This window comes from Sparus aurata, chromosome 9, assembly GCF_900880675.1.
Source record: "Sparus aurata chromosome 9, fSpaAur1.1, whole genome shotgun sequence".
Taxonomy (NCBI): domain Eukaryota; kingdom Metazoa; phylum Chordata; class Actinopteri; order Spariformes; family Sparidae; genus Sparus; species Sparus aurata.
In genome coordinates this window covers 14,177,663-14,201,753 of record NC_044195.1, presented here as the reverse complement: position 1 = coordinate 14,201,753, position 24,091 = coordinate 14,177,663, and the positions used below count along the sequence as shown (strand labels likewise).

General features: G+C 42.1%; 1 protein-coding gene across 6 annotated transcripts in view; it reads left to right on the top strand.

Moving 5' to 3' along the window:
• Positions 1 to 24,091, top strand: part of sox1a (SRY-box transcription factor 1a) — an 82,764-nt gene that overhangs the window by 12,270 nt on the left and 46,403 nt on the right. For 4 of the 6 annotated variants that reach the window (XR_003985386.1, XR_003985385.1, XR_003985389.1 and 1 more), the window contains one exon: positions 22,798 to 22,908. The exons of 1 other annotated variant lie outside the window; for it this stretch is intronic. The gene's annotated coding sequence lies outside the window, so the exon portion shown is untranslated. The remainder of the gene's footprint in view (positions 1 to 22,797; positions 22,909 to 24,091) is intronic. One more of the 6 variants, XR_003985387.1, reaches the window with a different exon arrangement.

Sequence of the window (24,091 nt, the reverse complement as noted above, 5' to 3'; positions counted from 1 at the left end):
TAAAGATATTCAGTTAACTACGACATAAGGCAATGAAAGCAACAAATCCTCACTATTGAAAAGCTGGATGAACCGAATGTTTGGCATTTTTACTTGAAAAAATGACAAAAACATTCAATCAATTAAAATAGCTGTCAAGTAATTTTTTACCGCTTCACTAATTGATGAATCGACTACTTGTTTCAGCTGTCACTGTCTCTATATATTGGGTAGCACAAGCCTGATCACAGATTGAGTCTTGCTGAAGCATTTCATTGATGGACACAAATTAATCAGCAGCTATTCTGATAATGATTTTTTTAAAGCAAAATTGCGACACATTCTCTCCAGCTCCGGCTTCTCAGATGTGAGGATTTGCTGCTCTGCTAAATGGAATATCTTTTTCTTGATTATTTTGGATGTTGGTTTGGACCAAAGAAGCTATTTGAGTATGTCACCTTGTGCTTTTGAAAATTGTGATGGGCCTTTATGTGCAGACATTTTGTGGACTGAGTGATTAATCAATCGAGAAAAGAATTAGTTAGCTGCAGCCCTAGTGAGGATGGCACTTAAGAGGTGCTGGATTATGTGTCTGATTGTGTGAGCACAAATTAGATGTGTCCCTGCCAGATATTTTGTATCTGTAGAAAGCAGCCAATAGTTAAATTGAGACAAGAAAAAACAGTTGAAGGCTAGGACGAGCAGACTGCCCCACATCTACATCTGGCTGTGATTTCCTTTCATTTTAGCAAAAATCAATTTGCCAAGATCTATACCAAATATAGTTTGTCTCTGAGCAGTGTCACTTTTAAAAACAGTCCCTGCTGTTGCATTTATACGTCAATATGAGCCAACGTTTATTCACTGTCCTCTGGGTTTAATTTTTCCAAGGCTCCCATAACCCTGTTGCCATGAATATCCAGCTCTCAATGTCGGAGCTTCCATGAATGCACCATTAAGGAAGACTCAAGGATGTTTCTGCTTGCAGTAACATTACCACAAAGGTGTTGCTTAAAATAAATGAAGCACACAATATGTTTATCCTACTGGCTTAACTCAAGAAAGGTTGGAAACATTTAAAACAAACAAAAGAAATTGTCTTTTATGGCGAGGTTCAGGCAGTTGTAACAAGTTTAGGCAGCTTTAGGCAAAAACATATTTTATAAGAGAAGTATTCTTGGAATGTGTTGGGAGATTAACCTGTTTCTATGTTGTCTCTTCCTTCACTCAAAGAATAAAAATATAGAATAAAAAATGATTGGATTTTAAATACAAGAGGATGTAAAACATCAGAGCTGTGACTGAATCCTCATAATGATCACTGTCTGATGGTAGCCCTAAATTGTACTGTTATGCCTCTATAAAAAAAGATTTGGAAAACTATGTCATATGTTAAAGCAGTAATAATATCAATGAATAATATACAGGCTTTTGCACATTACTAGCTTGTTCGTAGCTGGAGGCATAAGCTCATTTCTCAAAACTAACTCAACCTGCTAACTGTCTCCTCTCCTCTTCTTCCCCTCCGTCTCTTCTTGTTTCATTCTACCCCTCCTCTGTCCCCCCTCACTCCAATCCCAAGGGCAAGCCAAAGGCTGACAGCTTTGTTTGTGTTCTCCACTAAGTGATTTTTAATCAACTGGTCTGCATGAGTCCTCCCAAGGGCCTGAGCGGCAGAGGCTGTGAGAGATTGAGCAGAGGGCTGGTGGATGGCTGGCCGGAGATAGTAGAGGTGAGAGGAGCAATACATCCACAGCGAGCCGGCTAATTTTGAAAATGCTGCTAATGTGATTAAAAATAAAAAGGGTTGTTGTTTAGTAAGGGTGCTGGGATCAGGATTTTGGGGGCCGATCACAGATTGCCGGAAACATTAAAATGTTAAAGAAATAAAAAAATATTTTTTTGTATTGATCGATTCAAAGAAATAGATTCAAAGAAATAGATTCAAAGAAAATGTAAAGGTATCTGTAATCTCTAGAAAGATGAAAAAAATATATACATAATCTGGTAACAGGGAATTTGGGAAATATTCTGTGTCTCTGTAGTTGTAGTCTGTGTACTGAGGTCTTTTTGCCCTGAAGCTAGTGCTCTACCACTGTATTTGGTGACTTTCATCTCTGACAGAAGTTTGGCGAAATAATCTAAAGTGTCTGTAACTCCAACTCAAAGTACTTTTACCTCCAACTGTACTATTTATTTACTGTAAACTTTATTTAACTTTTTCAACTAGCAAAAATGCTGTTACAACATCAGCAAGTCACAAAACATAAATTTGTGCGATCATTTTGATAATATTATCAGTTTTAGTTTTAAATACAGATTTAATTGATTGATGTGAATGTGTGTATGTCTCCAAAGTCAAATTGCACTGGTAGGCAAAATATGGCCTGAACCTAGAAATGTTGTATGAAACAATATTTTTTTTGTATTATAAGGTCATGAATATAGAACCATATATACTGTTGATGAAAGTCATCCAGGTCATGGTAATTCACCTAGCCCTAGCAACCCACATGAAGGCCAGTTGGCCCTAACGACTCTGACACTGGGAGCTCACACGTGTCCTTGACGACTCTGTAAGGACACTGCCACACAGAATTTAAAAGCCTGCAAACTCAGGTTAGTTAGAACTGAAGAAGCCTCTTCGATGAAAGGTGAAACATCTTCAAGAAACTGAAACACATCCAGTTGCCGACGATGCAGCACTTAGACACAACCATATACTGTATACTGTGTGTTGCCAATGGGAGCAGTTTTATACATTATTGAAGGCTCACTGCTGTAGATACGTGTGTGAGTATTTGGATACTAGTTGCACACTCAGAAGGTTGGTGGTTAAATTCCTGATCCTTTCCGTGAAATCATGTAAGATAGATAGAGATGAAATAGAGATGTTTTCCTTCTAAATAATATTCAAAAAATAGCCTCATTTTGGATCCTAACTAAAAAAACACATCCAAATTTCTTAGTTTTAATTAAGTATTTAAAATCTCAGTAAAATATTGTCTTAATGTGAACATTCATCAACTTCAAATAATTGGCAAAAAAAAATAAAAAATCTATTTTAAGCCATTTTTGTTTCACTGATGACCATAGGCGATTTTTTTAGTTTTTTTTTTTTTCAAATAAATGTTAACTGGGTTGTTGTGTTGTCACAATTTGTTTAATGCTTCATGTTCCTCTGAAGAGAAACTCTCAGTTCTGATGTGTGTTAGCTCTGCTGTAAGCTTCTAACTGTGTTAGCTGTTAGCTCCGCAACATGCTGCTGCTCACCAGCTACTAAAAGCTAACCAGCTCTCCTCCTGTTCCTGCCAGCCCACCATTTGTAACTGAGCGGATAGACGGATGATACCGTGGGAATATTTCAGAATCGTCCCAAGTTTCTTAGGTATTCCGCTGAGGGGCCGGCCAGCGATTGTAAATAGCTATGTTGGTCTCGATCCCTATGGTATTTTAGCTGTGGATTTTTGAAAATCAGTTTTTCTGATAGGCCTTCATAGAGGCCACCGAACAAACTTTTGAGAATGCATTTAGGCAGATAATGTTTGGTGGCCAATCAATCGTAGCAACCGTATTGATTAGATTTCTGAGTGTACCTGAACAATAAGTAAAGGGCTAATGTCATCCATTTTTGTCCTTTTCCTACCGATAGACAACAAAACTGTGCATTGCAGCCATTCTGTTCTAAGGAGTGGAACAAACACATATATGTTACGGTAACATTGCTGAGTGTCAGCTGGGTAATCCCATCCCATCCTGCTGTTTACACTGTGATGTTATACAGCCAAACTCATTATTTAATTGTTCTTATTTACATATTTTTTCTCATCTGCCTGCACTTTGTGTGTAGGTGCACAGCTACTTTGTGCAGTGAGCTATACACACTTAGAGGTTGAATACAGTGAAATTTTTCAAGGTTTTTACTTCGACCAATATTTTAACACAAATACACAACTTATACATGATCAAGACCAAAGTTATTGTAAAAATGAGTTTGAACAGCGAGTGTCGAGGTTAAGAAAGATAAGACGAGCTGTTATATAAGTCTCTCATGCCAGGACGAATCTCCAGTCCAAACATCAAGTCCCCATAGGAAGTAGTAGTAATAATGATTAATTTCATGATTCATCTAATATATACACATTGGCTATCGAAAATGATCTCCTCATTTGCTAAAGCACTATATTAACCCACTGCTGATCCAAATTGGAAGTGTAAACTTATGCACTGTACTGCATAGTGCGTTGAGTAATGCCACATCCGAACACCCGTCAATGATGACACAAAACTATGGTGATTCATTTGTGTTCAAAATATTTATCTACAGTTCATTATAAACCATTGAGTTTCTTCTATAGAGTAGTGATTGAGTGAGTCAGGGAGTGATTTCAAAAATAGCTTGAGTCCACAACAGACACAGTAAATGAACTTCTACTTATTAGCCTCAGACGGCAAGGAATTATCAAGGAACCTATGCAAGGAGGAAGGTACAGTATGTCACTGTGTTCCAGAGTTGTTCGCTCTCTGCACAGTTATCGCACTGGTGAATGGGCCGACCACTCCTTCATCTCTCTACTGTCAGTTTCACAGTAATCAATCTGGTTGTTGGCTCCAGTATTTTGGTGTGTTGTTATTTAGCTAATGTTTCATGTGTTTTTAAGGTATACTTTTACATTGATCTTATGCTAGACTTATAATTGACTGGAGCTTTTGATTGAGGTTGGTAACAGACTGAAGTTAGTAAGTAAGATGAACTGATAATACACTAACTAACTCTGAGCCTCTGTATCATGACCAGGCATCGGGTATTAGTCATGTGTTGATTTGATCACAATACAGAATGACTGCCTCATTAATTATAACAGTTCGTTATTTTGGTGTGATCAGGCTTGATTATAAAAGTCTTTTCCACAGGTTTCTAATAACCAGTAATGTTAACCTGTTTCATAGCTAAACGTTCAGGATTCAAGGTTAATTTAGCTAATTAGGGAGGATTGTACAATGAAATGCAAGTTGTAGCCCCTTTCTGCTACACAAGAAAAAATATTTTTATGGTGCAGCGTAGTCTATAGCAGTGTTAATAATCAGAGGCGAGTATGAGATATCCCCATTACATTAGCTATCATTAGCCCTGTCACCACGTCAAGCAGCCTCCGATCGAATAAAAAGATGAGAGAAGGAATGAAAAATAGAGGTTTTGTTACATTTTCAAGAGACTCTTCACTTGCAGCTTTTATTTCTATTAACCATGGTGAGCTTTTTAATTTAACTCGCCTTCAGCCTTGTTAAGTGTGTCTGTAATCATGTTTGGATACTAATTGGAGACCAACAGCAAGTAAACTTATGAAATATCAGTCATTAGCTTAAATCCTCCCAAGTGTGTTCTTTTATTTTGTAGATGCTTTTCCTCGTCAAAGGTCATACAGTGTAGATATGTGTGGCTTGAGTCTGCTTGTCCATGCATCTCCCATATACTTCCCTGTCACTTCCTTCTTTTATAGGTTCCTGGGGTGTTATGTCTAGCTTAGTTGGTAGAAAAACTGATCACAGGTAAAACAAATGATACCAAGTCAACAGTCACAAAACAGCCGTAGTAAAGTAATATCTTCAGGTAAAAGCTCCAACAAGAGAGGTAGAAAAATGATGATAATACATTCACCATTTGCTTGGTCTAAAATTTGACAAAATGGTGGATTTAACAATGTCAGTTAAAGCTGGAGTATGGAACTTTTGCATACAAAGTCTGTTATATTCAAGCCATTCCCAAACGTGTTCATGCATTGCTGATTAGGCCAATACTCTCCAGATAAATCTCCATATTTAGCAGTATACCAGAGATTTTAAATGTTGTGTCTGGAGATACCCTGTGTGGCCAAAAAAACAAAACAAAAATTTGTTCTGAAAGGTATTAATGATTAGTATGAAATTATTTGTGAATGAAGAAACAGCAGGGTGATAGCAGAGGCTGATGCAGGCCTGCATCAAACAGGTGGTGCTAAAGAGGTCATGGTAATGGTGTTCATTTCTGAGTAGCTGTATGTACATGGACCCTAATATTGATCCAGCTCGATCTGAATGAATTTGCGATCAATTGAGAGGGGTTGTGTAATCCTTTGATAATCTTTTCAATAGGGGAAACATTAGCGCCTAATAACCATGTATATGCTTAAAGGGGCACAACATAGTTTTGGAGAAGAAATTCAAACTCAGAATTTTTATATTTACATTATTAATGAGGTGATAAGACAAACTCTGAAATGTTTTTTTTTCCATAACTGAATTAACAAGCTGTTCTCAGAGGAAAATAAGGTCCCAGAACACTGTTAGAAGCTAGAAAGGTCGCAGGATCTGCCAAATATAAATCAGGGGATCTGACAGGATTAAGGATCGCTGAACACCTCAGTGGTAAATGTCTCGAAACAAACCATTGAAACAAAGCCAGAATCCACGGAACCAATGACCAAATCAAAAACAAATCGAAAAGTTTGAACGCTCCCTATAACAAGGCTAAAAGTCTAAACGGTAACAGTTGTTCCAGCCCAGCCCGTGTTAAGTTTACATTCTTCCTCTTCTTCTTCTTCTTCTTCTTCTTCTTCTTCTTCTTCTTCTTCTATTATAATTGTGGTACATTAAATGTTTAAAGTGGTAGAAAACACTTTGCTCATCTCAAAAAAGTTATTTCCTGATAAATGCTTTAGATCATGTAAACACACATTGGATGAATTCATTGAGCGTCTATGTAAGCATTTCAGTTGGAATCGCTAATAAGAATGATTTCAATCGGATAGATTTCATTTGTCAGGTTTTTTTCTGCTGAAAACAGACATTTACATCTGGTCACATTTCTAGAAAATCAAGTATGTCATAATATACATATGGCTGTATGTGATATGAAATTACATCTACCACGATGAACAATTTGATTCACATTGCCGTCCCCTTGTCACAATCATGAACATGTCAGTTTAAAGTGTATAATACAGAGATTTCCTGTCACTCCGCTGACATTTGAAACCACGTGGTGCCGTATATAATGCTGAAGGGCGTGTGTACTGACGGATTGTCTGGCGGCTGTCAAGTGGAGGCGTTGAGTCTATGATGCTACTTATTAGGCGACGGGATTAGTCTACAGATTATTTATGTTATTATTTAGGTGATAATCCACAGACAGAGTGGCGACAGAGATCCTCACCTTATCAAAACAAACAGCCATCAAATGCATCCTCTCTTCATATAGAGCAGATGGATCGTGAAACATAAGGCGTACAGCCGTCTCCCGCACAGCTCTGTATAACCTGGACGGTTGTGAACAACATGGAGACAATGCAAGCTAAAGTATACATAGCAGCAATTTAAGACTTGATCTGTTGTCCTTTGCTTACTTTGCTTTATGGCCACCACAGTGTCATATAAAGCACTTAAAGTTCAGGTGTATAAATATCATGTTACAAGCCATGGAGCAGGACACAGAGTATATAAAGCCAAGGAGGAATGACACTTACCGTCTCTTAGCGGATGAATCAGTTAGCCCACACACAGAGTGAAAGAGAAAGAGGCCACGGGCTGAGGTCTCTACTCAGTGTTTTAACTCCTTTTATTTCATTTAATCCACCCTGAACAAGTCAAGGTCTTGGGCCTACAAAGAAATGGAGAGAGAGTGGGTCGAGTGTTATAGCAGTGGAGCAGAAGGGAGTTGGGGGGGGGGTGACTCAGGAGAGCTGTACTTGTGTTTTCCTATTGTTAAACAACCTTCAGGAGAAAGGTAGCTACTACTAATATTACCAATTAGGCCCTCAGAGTGAAGGTCGAGACTAAATGATGGGGAGGCAGCATCTGCTAAAAAGTCAGATTTCCTCCTTGTGTCACTGCTTCCAACCCTCTTTCCTGTCGTCTTCCTCCTCTTTGAAATTACACACAAGACAAACTTCTGCCTCCTTTGTATGAGCAGATTTGTTTAGTGATCGCATCAGAGAGTTCCAGTGGCTCACATTTGGGCAGGGTTCCGATATGGACTATTTAGTCTTCCTTGGTGGTTCAACTTTAGCACCGATCACACCGTTGTGTACGATGTACTGAATGCCTTCAGCATCCTATGCGCAAACTCGCTCAGCTGTTTGCTATCCTGAGTGTCTGGTCTCTTTCCCTCTCTCTGCTCTGCAGAAGCAGCTGCGGAGGAGCAGAGATAACTCTTAACTTTGTTTTGACACTTTTGATTAAGGACCATTGAAGGAACACCTGTATGGCGGGAGGGAACAATGCACCGAGCCCATAGAGAGATTGATTTTGTGCATTAGAGAAGCAGCCTTTGTCTAAAGCCACGAGGCCCTTTGTTATGCTAACCAGCCGTGGAAGATTTCCAATTCAATTTCACCTGAACGCTGGTCAGCAGCGCGCTCCATTGTATGGCGTCCCTCGGGCCTGGCGGCCCCCCCACCACCGCTGCCACTGCTGCCTCTCCCCTGTCGTCTCTCAAACTGCAATTTAGCCGCTGAGGAGGGTGCGTGCGTGAGTTGCGGTGTGTGTGTGTGTGTGTGTGTGTGTGTGTGTGTGGAGCCGGGGTGGGGTGGGGTGGGGGGGGGGGGGGGTAGGGGCGGCCTAGATTGACAGCCGACTGGATACTCTTGCCATAATATTCGCTGCATCCTGTCCTTGTGTGTGCAGTGGGCCGCAGAGAGGATCACAGTGAAATGAGATGATATTAATTATCCTAATCCTGATAGCTCTCTCTGGAACTCTGCTTCCACTCATCTGTCTCAGGAGAGGACTTGGATGGTCAGACAGAGAGAATGTCAGAGAAATGAAATGAAAGCCGACAGATTCAGTAGAGAATACTCGCAACAAAAACACTGCTCACTGAATAAGGTAGACTTGCTTTTCTGTCGAGCTTTTCTTTTCTTGATTTCATGGCCACTTAATTGTTCCTCTATTTCGAATATTCCACTTTCATCTTGTAATTGTGAGGTCGTGTTTTTTTTTTCCTCTTTGAATATCTTAATTTGACATCAAGACCTGTAGGAATAAATACAGTTTAAAAATCCAAATTATCCAAGATTTCTCTTTTAATTGAGAATTTTATTTGCCTTTTCAAACAAAATTGATTTTACCTCCCAACTTTCTTCTGCTTTTGACATTCTCATGCACAAGCCTGCGTGCGCACAACATTTTGTAATTATTATTGTTATTATACATTGCTTTAAATTTATTTTCTGATAAAACCAAACGGGGATCCTTTTTTAATTGAATATCTTTGCAAAAGAAGCACTTGATAATTGAACCAGAGGGGAGAGGCGGGCAGCATGAATAGGCCTGTATTACATAGAGATTTGCATTAAGATCAAGTCTCTACAGTGATGAAATAACACAATGCTCAGCTGCAACCATTTACCCGGATACATGCATTAAGAGAAACTTCTTAACTCATTCATTATGCTTGATGATTGTATTATTTTAGTGGCGTCACACTCCAGTAGGCTGGGTTTGATAACATGCCTCTCAGAGCTCAAAGTCATTAATTAGTTTTTTCTTTTTTATTATAAAAGACGCTGCTTGGTTCTGCTGAGTGAAATGCAACTTAAAAATTCTTGCGAGTTCTTTTTTGAAGTTTCAGTTAATGCATCAGACACCTCCTGGTTCCTGTGTTTGCTCTGTTTTCTAGTGTATTGTACTCAGTGGGGAGTCCCGCTCTCCTGTGCAAATTTTTTTTTCATAATAACCATTCACATTAAGGCACCCAAACACGGCGTTGTTTGTGCAGTTGATTTCAGCACGTTTCAAATTAATTGATTTGTCGTCTATCTGTGCGCTTGCATGGTTGTTTTCGATTCTGATAGTTCTTTGTTCCGTAATGCAGCACATCAACACAAATGTGCGCACAGAAAGGCCCTAATCCTGGCCTGAAGTGGAGGTGCAGTATATTTAGAGCGCTTTTGATTGTGAAGGTTGTTATTATTGAATTTGAGTGACGATCACGGTCGTTTGATCATAAATCAATGCCTCGCTGTTCGTCGTGGTACACGCTCGAGGGGACGCAGGAGTGTAAAAATTGTTTCATGGGGCATTTTGCGTTTCTTGGTCTTTGAGGGGCCTCTTGTTTTCTCTCTTGAGCTCGCCCTGTAGCCTGATGAGACCCCTGCAGGCACCCCCCCCACCTCCCCACCAACACACATGCACACACACACACACACACTTACTCACTCACACCCTGAAACCATTGCACCAGACGAACTGAAGTGAGGAGAATAGCTGTTTACCCCTTGTGCCTGAGGTATCAGTGCCAGAATAGAGTGGCACATCTTCCCCCTCCCTCCCTCCCTCCCTCCCTCCCTCCTCCCTCCCACCCGCCCCCCACACCCCCACCCTTCAATAGGCTTGTGAAGTGTGAAGTATATTTTTGTTCTCATGTTTTTATACCAATTTTAATTCCACAGCTGCATATCTGAGAAGCAGGATTTCCTTGGTTAGCTTCCCAGATTTTCTTTCTCTCCATCTTGCTATTTCCCTCCCTTATATCCTCTCTCTCCCTCACCCACCCCGTCTCCTTCTCCTACCCCTACAATCCCTAACCTCTCTGTGTCTCTCTTCCCTACACCACCCCCCCCCTCCCACCCCCTTCCGTTGCCTGGGGGCTGATTATTTTAGTGGAAATACCGCCATCGTGTATTGCTGCCAGATTCTGCCAGCCCGAGCCTCTGCCACCCCGCCCCTCCCTCCCCGCCCCCATACCCACATCCCTCCACTTAGAATAACCAATCTGATGATGTGACAGTTTCTTTCTCCCTGTAGAAAATCTGCCTCTAACCCTTTTTCTCTCTCTCTCTTGCATTTTGGATTCCAGCGTTGTTTGACATGTTATGGAAGGGTTTCAGCTTCCCACCTCCGCAATCCTTATTCTATCCCAGGGAAGCGGTTGGCATGGGAATCTAATACTTGGCAAAGAGGGCAAGGAAGGAGGTGGTGATGGAGGGGAGGGGGTGATATTTACAAAAAAAAAAAAAATCTTTTTAAACACACTCCATCTCTGTGCAGTTTAACTCACACAGATATCTTTGTCATTTCAAGCATTGCATCTGATTTAAACTTTTATTCTACTGTAGCTTTCAGCTTCTCATGCTTGAATTCTTTGCTCAACTTCACGGAAAGTTAAAACATCAGGTTTGTGTCCGTGGGAGAGATTATTTCTATGTGTCTGAGTGCATGAGTTCATCTGTCGTCTTGTGTGTCATGTGACAGCGCCAATGGTCCTTGGCCCTTAGGTCGATGGTCATCAGGTGAAATCAGGTCTGGTTACAAAGCTTTAATGAGAGAGACATGAAAGCCTCTTTCTTTAAAACAGCGAGTGAGTTGTAACTCTGCCACATCAGTCAGAGCCCGTGGTGAAGCCGACCTCGGTTAGCAGATAGGAATGAAACTAACCATTGTAATCATTATCCGTTAATCTGCTAATTATTAATCTCTTAGTCTATAAAATGTAGAGCCCGACTGATACTGGGTACTTGGGTCTGAAGCGGATACCGATGTTAGGAATGAAAAAAAGTCTGCTATCGATATACCAGCCGACAATCTTAGAAACACTGAATATATTCAATCATGCACAAATTTTGCATTGGTCCCTCATATCTGGTTATCAAAAAGATATGTATGGAAACGAGGCCACATATATTACAGTATAACAAAGAGACCTTATTGTCCTGAATAACATTAGTGTGCTGAAGCTGTAAACTTCATTGGGAATTTGTTAGTTATATATGACGCCAAGCATATTTTTCTGTATTATTGTGTTTAAAAAATAGGTTATATTGGTGCATATCGAACAACATATGAGCCAATACTGATATGAATATAACTGTAAATTTGGCCCTTCGCATTATGATAATATTCACCATCAGACATCAGTCGGCAGTTTCCAGGAGACCAAAGTTATATCTTTAGATTCCTTCTTTTGTCCAACCAGCAGTCCAAGACTCAAAGACTTTTGATTTTGATTTTGATTTACTATCAAATACAACAAAGAAAAGCAGCAAGTGCTGACATTTAAGAAGCTGGAACCAGCTTAATTGTTAATCAAAATAGTTGGCAGTTAATTTTCTTCAGATCGGTTAATTAATACATTGACTAATAGTTGCAATTGCAGACATGAAGCTGAAAGCTAAAGCACGACTGAAGCCTCACACTCACACTGAAAATGCACCTCTAAAATCTTACTTTGCCAACCGGTATGACGATGGTCATCAACAAATTTTTTGTCATCAGCTTCATTGTCATGTAATCATTTAGTTAGAATTTGCCAATTATGATTCACTTATGTTAGTTTAGGTTATTTTAGGCACAGGGTGAGCCTGGAAGAGGTTAATCAACACTCTCTTGTTACATTGTCTCAGTTAACGTATTGCCCAAAAGTGCCCCCCTCTCTCTCGCTCTCTCCCCATCTCTCTCTCTCTATGTGTTTCTCTCTCTCTCTCTCTCTCTCCCCATCTCTCTCTCTCTCTCTCTCTCTCTCTCTATGTGTTTCTCTCTCTCTCTCTCTCTCTCCCCATCTCTCTCTCTCTCTCTCTCTCTCTCTCTCTCTCTCTCTCTCTCTCTCTCTCTCTCTCTCGCTCTCTCTCTCTGTTTCTCACAATAGCTCAGCCTTGGTGGGATCTGGCTGCCTACAGATAACTGCAGTCTTTGTGCAAACCATTCTAAGCAGATACATACTGTACCATTCAGACAGGGTTAGGTTATTTATTTGTCCACACTGATCATTTACATGCATTTCCATCATACGTCCATGAACAGATATGTTTATTTAGTCACAAATCTGCGTGGTTTTACATTGCACATAATGCACATAAAAGGGATCACACGGTGCTACTGATGTAAAATAGCGGTAATTTAATCTCGTCCCAATCAACGGCTCACGACATGTCCAATCTGCAAATGCAAATGGGCCACATATGCGTTGCATTGCGGCCCATATTAACATGTATGGGAGAGGAGATGGGTGCAGATAGCCCCATCTACAGCAAGCTGTTTATCAATGTGTGGCTCCTCTCGGCATGCAGAGCAGCCTGGCGGCCCCCAGAGTGAGGCTGAGCAGGCAGAGCTGTCATTGTTTAACGCCTCCCCTGATTAGTTTACTCTCGCCTGATTAGAAATTAATTAAAATGATGACACAGATCCCAGCAGAGGAGAAGGAGAGGGAGGGGGAGGACGAGGAAAATGAGGGATATGTGTAGGGGAGGAGAGGGGGGGTCGAGGTGAAAAGAGGGTTAGTGGTTTGTTGGTGACGTCCATTGGGAAGGGGTGATGTTAAGTCAGGGAGCTTTTAGCAGGAGAGTGTGCAGTAGGGAGGGATTTTGTGTGGAGAGTGTGGCAGGCATGAGGGGGTAAGTGTTTTGGGGCAGGGGGGGTGGCATGCAGGGAGTGGTGCTCTGACGGGGGACAAACATGGCTTAATGAGTGACTCTTGTCGCAATCAGAACATCGTTTCCTCATGCATTCTAATGAGCTGGATGTTGCAGTGGAGATCGGTTCACGCTCTAATTTATTCAATATATTTTGTGTATTCACCCCTGTTTATTTAATAACGGGGACTGCGCACATTAATCAACATCTCAGCCATCATCACATCAGCGCAAATATTCCAGCGTGAGTTTTCTCCTCTGTTCTGCCTGGGTCATGTCACAGCTTCTCAGGACTGCTATCTGCTTCTTGGTTATTGCATCTGCAGACGTGCTGCTGAGTGTTTGCCGTGCAAGTCAGAACAAAAGCTTTGAGTATTACATCGCGGCCCGATAGCATCGCGGTTGAGCAAATATCAGTGTTGTAAACATTTGAGTGTGTGGCTGAGGCTTACATGTCACCCATGGATGAGCCTGTAATTCTCTCCGCTAATAATTCTCCCTGGAGTCCCGCCCCGTTATCCCACCACAGCCTGTTTGTTGCCTCTCTCCCCTCTCCCTCTTGTGTTTTCTTTCCCTCCATCGTTCTCTCAGTGAAGGCTGGGCTGACCAGAGGGCACGCTTTTAATCCATCGGGAGATGTTCTAAAGTTGAGCCTTCTTAGTAACCAACTTTTGATCTCCAACATCAACTCCTGCTTTTCCTTTGGCCTCAACCTTTGGTTCTCATTTTGTCCATTGCACTGCAGTTTCTCCTTCTCTTTTCTCCTTTTTTTTTCTTCTCTTATCCATGTCATAATGTAATCAAAGGGTTGGAAAAGGTAGTGTATGAGGCCGTGTGTGTGTGTGTGTGTGTGTGTGTGTGTGTGTGTGTGTGTGTGTGTGTGTGTGTGTGTGTGTGTGTGTGTGTGTGTGTGTGTGTGTGTGTGTGTGTGTGTGTGTGTGTGTGTGTGTGAAAGGGCCGTGTTGTGCAGAGACTAGTGGGTTTCCCATAGCAATGAGGGCCAGTGGTTCTCCTGGTAACCTAATTGGCATGTGTTTCCTGGCAGGTCTTATTGTGGCCTCTCCTAATCACTGTCCCCAGCCCTAACAAGAGCGACCTACAGTATTGCTGCTGCACTGAAGGAGCATGTCTTTTGTTGTTTTATTTCTTTTTCTTTCTTCCTCTTGTCTGTCCTCATCCCCCTCATCCTAACAGAGGGACTCGTTGAGACGGCCTGATTACCACAGTCAGATCCAGAAATGCGTGCGTGTGTGCGTGTGTGTGTTCCCATGCATGTGTATATGAATGAGCTTGCCGTTTTTTCCCTGCTATAAAACCAGTTGGTTTATTGAGGCAGACTCCTGCCCAACTGAGCATGTAAACCCTAATTGGGAAATGCTTTAAATAATTTCTAATTAGTACAAGTGTGGTAATAATTGGCTGGGTAATCTGAGGATTAATTAGCGGTGTTGTGTATGTGTGTGAGTGAGTGACTGTGAATGAGAGCATGCGTGTGAGCACGTGCATGGGTCATTGTGTTCGCGCACATATGCGTGTGTGTCTTTGTGTGCGTATGCGTGTGTGCGCTCATGGACACACTCAGCGAGGCCTGGACGGGCGATTGAATAGACCCCGGGTTCTGCAGCCTGCTAATGGAATCCTGCCCACTCAAGGAGGTCTGTGGAGGAGGGAGGCCAAGACAGAAGCACTTTGTTGGCCAAGTTGTACTGTGGGTGGCCCCCCCTGGGCCCACCCCCCCCTCTTATGACCCCCACCTTATTTAACAGCCGCCCCAGCCCCAGCCCCAGCCCAAGCCCAAGCCCACTGCTCTCATCTTCTTTCTTTGGCTAAATGACATGTTTTATTTTCTTTGACCCAATATGCTCCCGAGCCCGGCTGCAGCTCCCCCTCTCCCTGTTTTTACCTCACCGTATTCTTCTGCCACTTTCTCCTCTCCAGTCATGTTCACCCTCTTCTGCCCACCTCCACATTTCCCTCTTCCCATCCTCCTGTGGAGAAGAGGGGGCGAGCTAGCGTCGGGCTCTTGAGCTGTGTACTTCCACCTGGTCTACCCTCTAATTACTGCATCCTTTCTTTTGAAAAGAAGAAATGGAGGGAAAAAAGAAGGAAATGAAGAGCAAGAAGAGTACAACCACTTGTTGCTCCAAGCGTTGCTTTTATAACACTCCTCATTGAATTGGCGTCATTGAGCAACAAGATCATAAGCTTTTAAGGATTCATTGGATTAGCAATTTATATTTCCCAAAAAGCTTTACTTTGAAAAACATTTGAAGCTCTGTATTGCAAAGGATCTCATTGTTATCTTTATCAATATAGTTATCACCTTCAATAATATACAAAGTCTCCACTCGTAACCTATTGGGAAGTTTCTCTATGCATCTTTATCTCAGCGTTCACATTGTAAATCACTCTCCCTCCCTCTCTGTCACCTCCTGCCTCCCTTCTCTCACCGTCTCTCTGTGTGACAGATGGCTGTCAAGGCCGCGCAAATGGAAAGCAGTAAGCAAGTAAACAAACAAGCCGGGATCAATATGAGAGACTAATTGAACAATGACACAAACAGTTCCGCCGTAGCCGGCCTCTTAGTCATTTGTTGGTCTATATGGCTCTCGCCAAGCTTGAAAAGTGCGGCTGGCAGGCAAGGCCAGTTTGACGCTGCTTTGTAGCCACTTATTTGATTGCTCACAAATAATGTTATCACAGTTCATAATAGTGATTTATACATAATAAACAATTTATGGAGAAGCACCAAGAGAGGAATACATTTAAAAATATGGCATGTTGAGTTGTTCTTGTGTTTTCACAGCTGTGATTTGGATTTGTTTTGAGTTTTAAATCGAAGATTTGAGGTAGATTAGGTAACATTTGAATTTATTGGCCTCAAAAAAGTGTCTGCTTGTATTAGAGCAAGAATGAGAGTACGTGCTGCTGAAAAACTGAGTTGTCCTATTTCTGTTCTCTCTAAACGTGGTATCTACTGCACCTTATTGCTTCATGGTGTTTCTGTGACTGATAACACTCTGATTTAGCTAATGGTGCTTAAAGGTGCTTATCACTTTGTGGCTAATCTGGTTAGTGAGATACATTTACAAGGGTGGTAGATTTATTGTGGCAGAACATCCCTCCAACGCTAACGTGGCTCACACACATGTAGGTTTTACAGTAGGGTTTAAAACTGTCCCCGTTTTCTAAGTGATGTATACTCTAACCATGAGGCTAGCCCCTGTGCCTGGGCCATTCTCTGACATTTACTGGGCTGGTACAAGGACGTACCCTTTCCCCTTCCCCTCCTCTTCCTCCCATTCCTCCCAGTTAATCAGACTGGTGTGAAAAGGAGGCTGATAAGGCCATTGTCTGGCTGACAATGTCTTGGTGATAGGCCCGTAGTGGCCAACTGGATGGTGCTCTGTCCCCTCTCCTTCCTGCATCAACGCATCCCACATTTCCTCGTCCTGAGCCCCCTCCTTCCTCCTCACCCCTTTATCAACCCCTCTTCACCCTTTTCTCAAAAACTCTCTTACCCCCCCTTCGCCTTTGCCATGCCTGCGCCTCTCCCCCACCCTGCAGCCCTGTGCTATCCCTCCCTGACCCTTCTCCTCTCTCCCCTCTCTGCTCACCCTTTCCTCTTCTCCATTGAGCGGTGCAGAGCCACCAGAGGGAACTCATTAGTGCACTGCTCCCAGGTTAATTGGCTAGCTCAAAGAAAAGGACTGAGAAAGAAGAAATGAATGAGAAGAACACCCACTCTGTCCAGGGAGAAAAGGGAATCGACCTGTGTGTTTCTCACGCTGGCAGCTCCTCTAAACAGTGATGCAGCTGCTGTCAGGCCAGATGTGATCCTCTCCCACTGATTAGTGCTGCAGTCCTGCTAACTGTGCATGCAGAAGGGGCAAGGCCTTGGCCTCTATTGTTGGATTTATCTACCGTGGAACTATGTAACAAATCTGTACGGCGCCCCATGTGACACGTTCATATTTCTCTAAGAAAGGAAAAACGATAACATCAAGCTGAATTGAAAGTGTTATCCACTGGCTATCTGGATGAGTCTATGCAGAGATGGCGGCTGCGGTCTTACGCGCGTCCATGCAGCTGTCCACGAGAGACAGTGCACATGGCACGGCACTCCATGTCCTGAGAAACAGAGGGAAATGACTCTTGAGGGAGTGTGTTGTAGGAGTGGTGCTTGTGACAATACCAGGAGTGTGTGAGTGGAGTCTGGAGTGCTGTCCACTCTTTAATTAGCCACGCCGCTTCCTGTCACCTTGGGCAACCAGCACATGGCGGCCAGAAAAAGACTGGCCTCACAATGTCAAAACAGTCATAAATAAATCAAGATTATATTAGTCATTTTGGAAGATGCTGTGGCTGGAGAAAAGTGATTGAAATCATTGTCACCCCATTAAAAGGATATTTCTCAACACTAACATGTTTCACTATATGGCCCATGTGCTAAATATCCTATATAAAAAATATGTTGTGAATTTCGACATAAAATACATGCTCAAATAACAAATTCCGTTAGTTTTTAATTACAGTTTGAAAAAAATTATTCATTTGGACATCAGACATTTGCTTGTGGTATGATTCAATAAGCTATAATACCGAACCATCCGAGCTCGACAGATGCTTTTGTCCAAGAGGATAATGTCTCCCCCAATGGGAGGAATTTGGAGATCTTTATTGTCCCACAATAGGATATACCTGAGTAGCAAAACAGCATAAAAACGTATAACTTATTATATAAACACAACAAGATAATAGGACAAGTGACAATATTAAAAGTGTTCTCACACTTACAGTTAAAGGTCTGTGTGATTTAAAAAAAAAAAAGAGAGACGACCTGCAACAATAAGAACGGGGATGAGATAAAGTGCTGAGCTGAGCGCGTAGCCATGAGCCACTGTTGTGATGCATTACATTTCAGAGTGTTTATTGCACGTGTGGTGAATGAAAACTTGTACCTGTTGCACCTGATGTTTTAGAAAAGTGAAACTCCAAAAAGGGGGGAGAACGTCAAATTCCCTAAAGGGAGAATGGTCCGGATTTGTAAGGATGGATTTAGCTTTTTGGCTATGAATGTCTGACAAAGAAAGCAGATTGTACTCGCCATCTTAACAGTTTTTCCAAACAAATCGGTGAGAGGGTCAGAAATTATTCGTTTAAACATTGAACCTTAGCAGAAAATGTAGTCGTGTTCGCCCTATTGCTGATGTGCTCTTTTGCAGGTTGTGTACAGAGGGGAGGGGATAGAACCACCAACCTTACACCCGAGCTTCACCCTAGTAGATGTAATTTTACTGAAGTAGGTCCCTTTAGGTTCAGCCCTATGGAGGAGTTCAGTGTAGTGTGTTGGGTTATGTGTAGACGAAGTGCTGCTGGAGGACGTACATCACGTCCTCCCTCTCTTTCTCCCTCTCTCGCTGTCTCTTTCTCTCCGGTGAGATGATAACAGGATCAGTGGTTTGCTGGGCTTCAGCCAGCGCAGGATCATATTCATATGAGAGGGGTTGAGACTCTCTCCAGATTGGCTGCTGTACCTGACAGAGTGTGTGCGCGTCAGTGTGTGTGTTTGTGTGTGTGCATATGTTTGTAAGGGGGATTAGGAGTTGGGATAGCAACAACGCTAGTCACAAGCTCATCTTTTGCCGTCTTCACTTCTCCTCTGGATCTGCCTTGGTTTGTTGGACATCACTCTCCTTGCAATCCCCCCTTTCTCCTCCTTCTCTTCTTCCTCCCACCACCAACACGCACACACACAAACACACACGCACACACACACACACACACACACATACACACACGTACGCTCACACACACATACGCTCACACACCACACACTAACCTCCCCCCTTGTCTTTTCAGCTGGGAGAGAGAAAGCAAAAAGCAAGACAGGGGGGCACTGCATAGATTCGCTGCCATTGTGTGTCAATCATTCTGTCTGTGCGTGTGTGTGTGTGTGTGTGTGTGTGAGAAAGAGAGAGAGAGAGAGAGAGAGAGAGAGAGAGAGAGAGAGAGAGAGAGACCTTGCCTCTAGTGATTAGCTCTGTCAATACCCTGCTCTTGCTGCTTACAGAATAATACAGTAAAGCCTTGAGGAGCAGGAGGGTGAGGAGAGGAAGGTGGTCTGCCTATGGGTCCGCCGGCTCAGTGGTCAATGGTGTCTCTCGTTGCGTGTGTCTATATGTGTGTGTGTGAGAGAGAGAAAAGTGGGAGACTGGGTTCGGTCATCTGTCTTCTGGACTGATCTGTTTGTGTGGGAGATTGTATTTTTGCAAGGCAATTCAAGCTGAGTTACTTGGGTTTTGTTAGCCAACACATGAAATAAGAGGTGGATGCCTGAGAGTCAAAGTGTGCACGCGTGAAAAGAAAATCAAACAATTAGTACGGTCAGATCACACACACACTCACACACACTCACATCAGGTATGCCCTCATCTCCTGGTCAGTAAGCTGCATGCACCCTTCCCTGCTCTCTCTCTTTATATTCTCTGGCTCTCCGTCTCCCTCAGTCAGACACACACACACACACTCACACACACACACACACACACACGCACGCACGCAAACACATCTTTTTGCTCATGTCATAAGTGGGTGTGCAGAGTATCGCCTTGAGCTGCAGATGAACATGAAATAAACACAAACTAGGGTAGTGACAGTTTTAAATCGGCTTTAGATCACTATGAAAGGTAAAGGATTAGGATGCTTTTTCCAGTCCTGAGGAGATAGGACGCAGTCTTGGAGGAGAGCCCACTCCTCTCAGCCCACTGTGGGCCGGGTGTCTATCTTCTAATCTTCTAAAGCACTCTTACACCATTTGCATGTAGTATGGCCTACATAGTTTGCATATGTGCCTGTGTATATACAGACTGCGGGTTTAAAAAAACAAACAAACAAACACACAGATCTTTTACACAATGATGAGAGAATAATTTGTGTGATATAGTCATCAATTTCACCCTGTTTTTGTTTTATTATTACCTCACTATCCACGTTTCAATTTCCCCCCTGGAGGCTGTTTTGTTTTTATTAAGTGATGCATTTTCTATTAACAGAAATCAAGAATGAGTCTTTTTTGTTGTTGTTTCAAACCATTTAGCTCCAATGTAGAGCCTATGTGCTTTTTATGTGGCCTTCAGATCATCTGAATTCTTCCTTTAATACAAATTGATATCTATGCTTCCTGTATTATTTCATAAATGACACTTTTAGTTGTTTATTTTTTTTCTCACCTTGCTGGCTTTACAGCTCAATAATTTTCATCTCATATCCATTAAAGACACTTAGTGTTTTATGTAATTTCTAAAATTAAGATTCTGAACCAATTTTCTTATTAAAAGAAAAGGGAAGAAAAACGCTAACAAAACTTTTATAACAAGCCAGGCTGTTTAATTTAATCCATGTTTAGTCAATATCTAATCGCTCTCTAATTGTGAATATAAAGTGTACCGTGTGCAGGCCGTCTTTTGATTACCGAGGGGTTTTGTCAGCTTTTTTCCAACCAAATCAGGCATGAAACCGTCCCGGGAAGACGTTTTTTTTTTTTTTTTTTTGTATTATTATTTTATTTTATTTGTCCCTATAATGCTCTTCTCTCACTTTCCCATTCGAGTGCACGGAGGGAACTCGCAACCAAATCAAATTAAATTTTCCATTGAAAATGTTGCTCTTGTTATTCAGATGCTGGTTTAGGGTCTTTTGTGCGAATCTAATTATTCTCCACTATCAGGACGGTCCACAGGGTAATTAGTCACTTCTTACCAAAGTCCTCCCTGCATCCTCAGATTCTTATCACGCTAACTCTGACATTTTAAAAAGAGACATTTTTGTCTCTTTTATGATAGTCTGGAGTTTTTTTTTTATTCCTTCAGGCTCGCTTATTTTTCTTTTTTAAGCAATTTGGTGCGATACAGTGTGCGCGTAAATAGCCACTGCTTTCCGAAAATCCGCCTGCTTTTCAATTGTGTCGGAGTGGTGGATGAAAAAAGAAAGAAAAAAACGACGTCGCTGGCTCTGTTAGGGATCCTGTTTTTGCAGACAAGCAGAAATGTTGCGCCGTGCCAATCAGAGCAATAATGCCGCGCAGAGTTGGGAGGTGAGGAAAACAAGCGAAGGAGAACAGTGGCCCTGAAATCAAAAGGAGCGCATGAATAGGTGCTTTAAGGTCCGGCCGCGACGAGAGGTCCGGAGCAAGGAGGACAATTCGGCGCCTGTACGGCTCTCAATGATCTGCTACACTTGCACTTGGGGGGAAATTGGTAAAATTTTGAGTGGCGGTAATGGTCTCCAGAGACTCTCTTACAGGAGACCCGGAGACATGGAGGCAAATTCTCCTGTCAAATAGCGAAAAAAAATAAAATAAATGATAATAATTATCACCTCGAATATCAGTAAACTGTAAAGTTCTTATAGGATTATTGAAATAATGCATCTGTGATTAGATTAGATCAGGATTAACATAGTTTACTTGTGTGTTTGCTCCTTTTAAAATAACCACATAAATATTTATTTTCAAACCCCTTGTTTCATATTTAATTGCTTGAAAATCGACTCTGCTACTGATTGTTGCACAGCATGACATGAATTTTTCTTCTTCTTTTTTTCCTCTGCAAGCATTTATGTTATTTTTGGTCCACCTGTTTGCCTCTGTTGTTTTCAAGAGCATTTTTTTTTTTTTTTTTTTTTTTTTGTGGAGTGTGGACTAATAATGAATCTGTGTAGTTGGTGATTAGGTATGGTCGACCCCCCCAGTTGCAATTTAAAAGATAACCTCACAAAATCAGTAAAAGAAAAAAAAAAAAAAAAAAAAACAACCTTTAGATGCAACAGCAACAAGCACCTTTTCAGCAGTTAAAGCTGAGCAGTCTAAATTAGGTTTTTCACTTGCCTTCAATCCATAATGCTCATTTCTGCCACCTGTAGGCTGTGACCTTTAGTCAACAGGGGAGTCTACACCTCCATAAAAATGCCTGAAATATTTATGTGCCTCAAATCTAATATCCAGCCAAACAGTCTGAGGAGGCAGCTAAAATATGAGTCATGTCCATTAAATAGTAAAACACCCACACAGACGGGAGACAGGAGAGCAGCGGACAGATCAGTGGATCATGGCTCGGGCTCGATCGCACTGACAGCTGGAGCAGTGATGACTTACCAGTAATTAAGATGGTCTGATAACAAAAGCAGCACACGTGAAGGTGCGTCTGTGATGCTGCAAGTCTTGCATGTCTGTACGTGAGACCGCACATATCCATTTATTTGTGTTTAATACACTACCTGGCAAGTGTTGATAATATGTGATTTTGTTGGTTTTCGCAAAGAGAGAATGATGGTGATGGTGGTGATGGTGGTGGTGGTGAGGGGGGGGGGGGGAGTATGAGAAGGAGGGTGTTTTCTAATCAGAGTCACTGTCGTTTTTGTTGTCACCTGCTCCCAGACAGACAAAGTGGCATTTCCTGACTGTTCCCATCCCCGTCTGAGTTATCTGACACCCAAAAATACGGCTAACGGGGAAGCAGGGAGACGAGGCACCCACAGCCTTATCCCGGTAAGGAGATGGCTTCTTATCAGATCAGGCTAGGAAGTTTATTTTATGGAGTAAATCTGTATAGAGGGGATAAAGAAATGACACATCCCTTGCGGACACAAAGGGAGAAGGAGATTAGTCCTCCAGCAGCATATATGGCTTTAGTTCAACCTGACAGGCAGCGGATTGAAAGGTCATGAAATAATAATCCCCCTATTCTTCCGCTCTAATCCTACGAGGGTGTGTTTCACTATGGGAACGTATAGGCTGAGGCTATGTGCTGCAGGGTGGATGTTCATTTTGTGTTGTCACTGTATTTAGATAGGCATCCAACACTGATTTAAATTAATTAGACTAATTATGATTGAAGAGGGATTTTTTATGATGAATGTCACTGCCAGTGCGTCTGTCTCTGATGTGTTTTTTTTTTTTTTTTTTTCTATTTTTGTAAGTCATGTTTGAACATATGCTGGAGGTTATTTTCTGTGTGCCTGGCTTATTTTAAATCAAACATGTTGGAGGTTAAAGGGACACTGCAAAAAAAAAAAAAAATCTCCCTTTTCCTCCACCATTTCACACACACACACACACACACACACACACACACACACACACACCAAGCATCAGGTGTGATGCAAACAAACACTCTAACCTACTGCGTGAATGTCAGTTTGCATGCGCGCACAAGGGAAACGGGTGCAGATTATGCCATTTAGGGAAGTGTGATCCAGAACGGTGGACGTGTGTGTGCGTGGGCATGTGTTATGTGTTTGGAGTATGGTGGGTAGAGAGGTGAAGGGAGGAGGGGGGGCGGGGGTCGAGTCTGCCCAACAGCCCGATAATCAAGCATCGAAAATGAGAGAGAGAAATTCAATGCAAACTAATGTGTTCCACACAATTACTCGATTAATAATTCTTATTCCATTACAGTGCCATGGAGACTCAGAGAAAGAAAGAAAGGGAGAGAGATGGTGGGAGAGAGAGAGATTTTCAGAAACGGGGACGGAGACGAGAGAGAGGGGAGGCGGGAGGGGAGGGAGGAGGAGAGAGGGAGAGAGAGAGCACATCAGGCTAAGAGATCTGCAGTGGCTGTATATTTTCCAATGCCTAGTTAAGGCAGCAAGGCAGGGGTCAGGAAACTTAATTATAGCGTAAGTGGATAGAAACTGCAGAATGATAAAGAGAAACATGCAGACAGATTGGA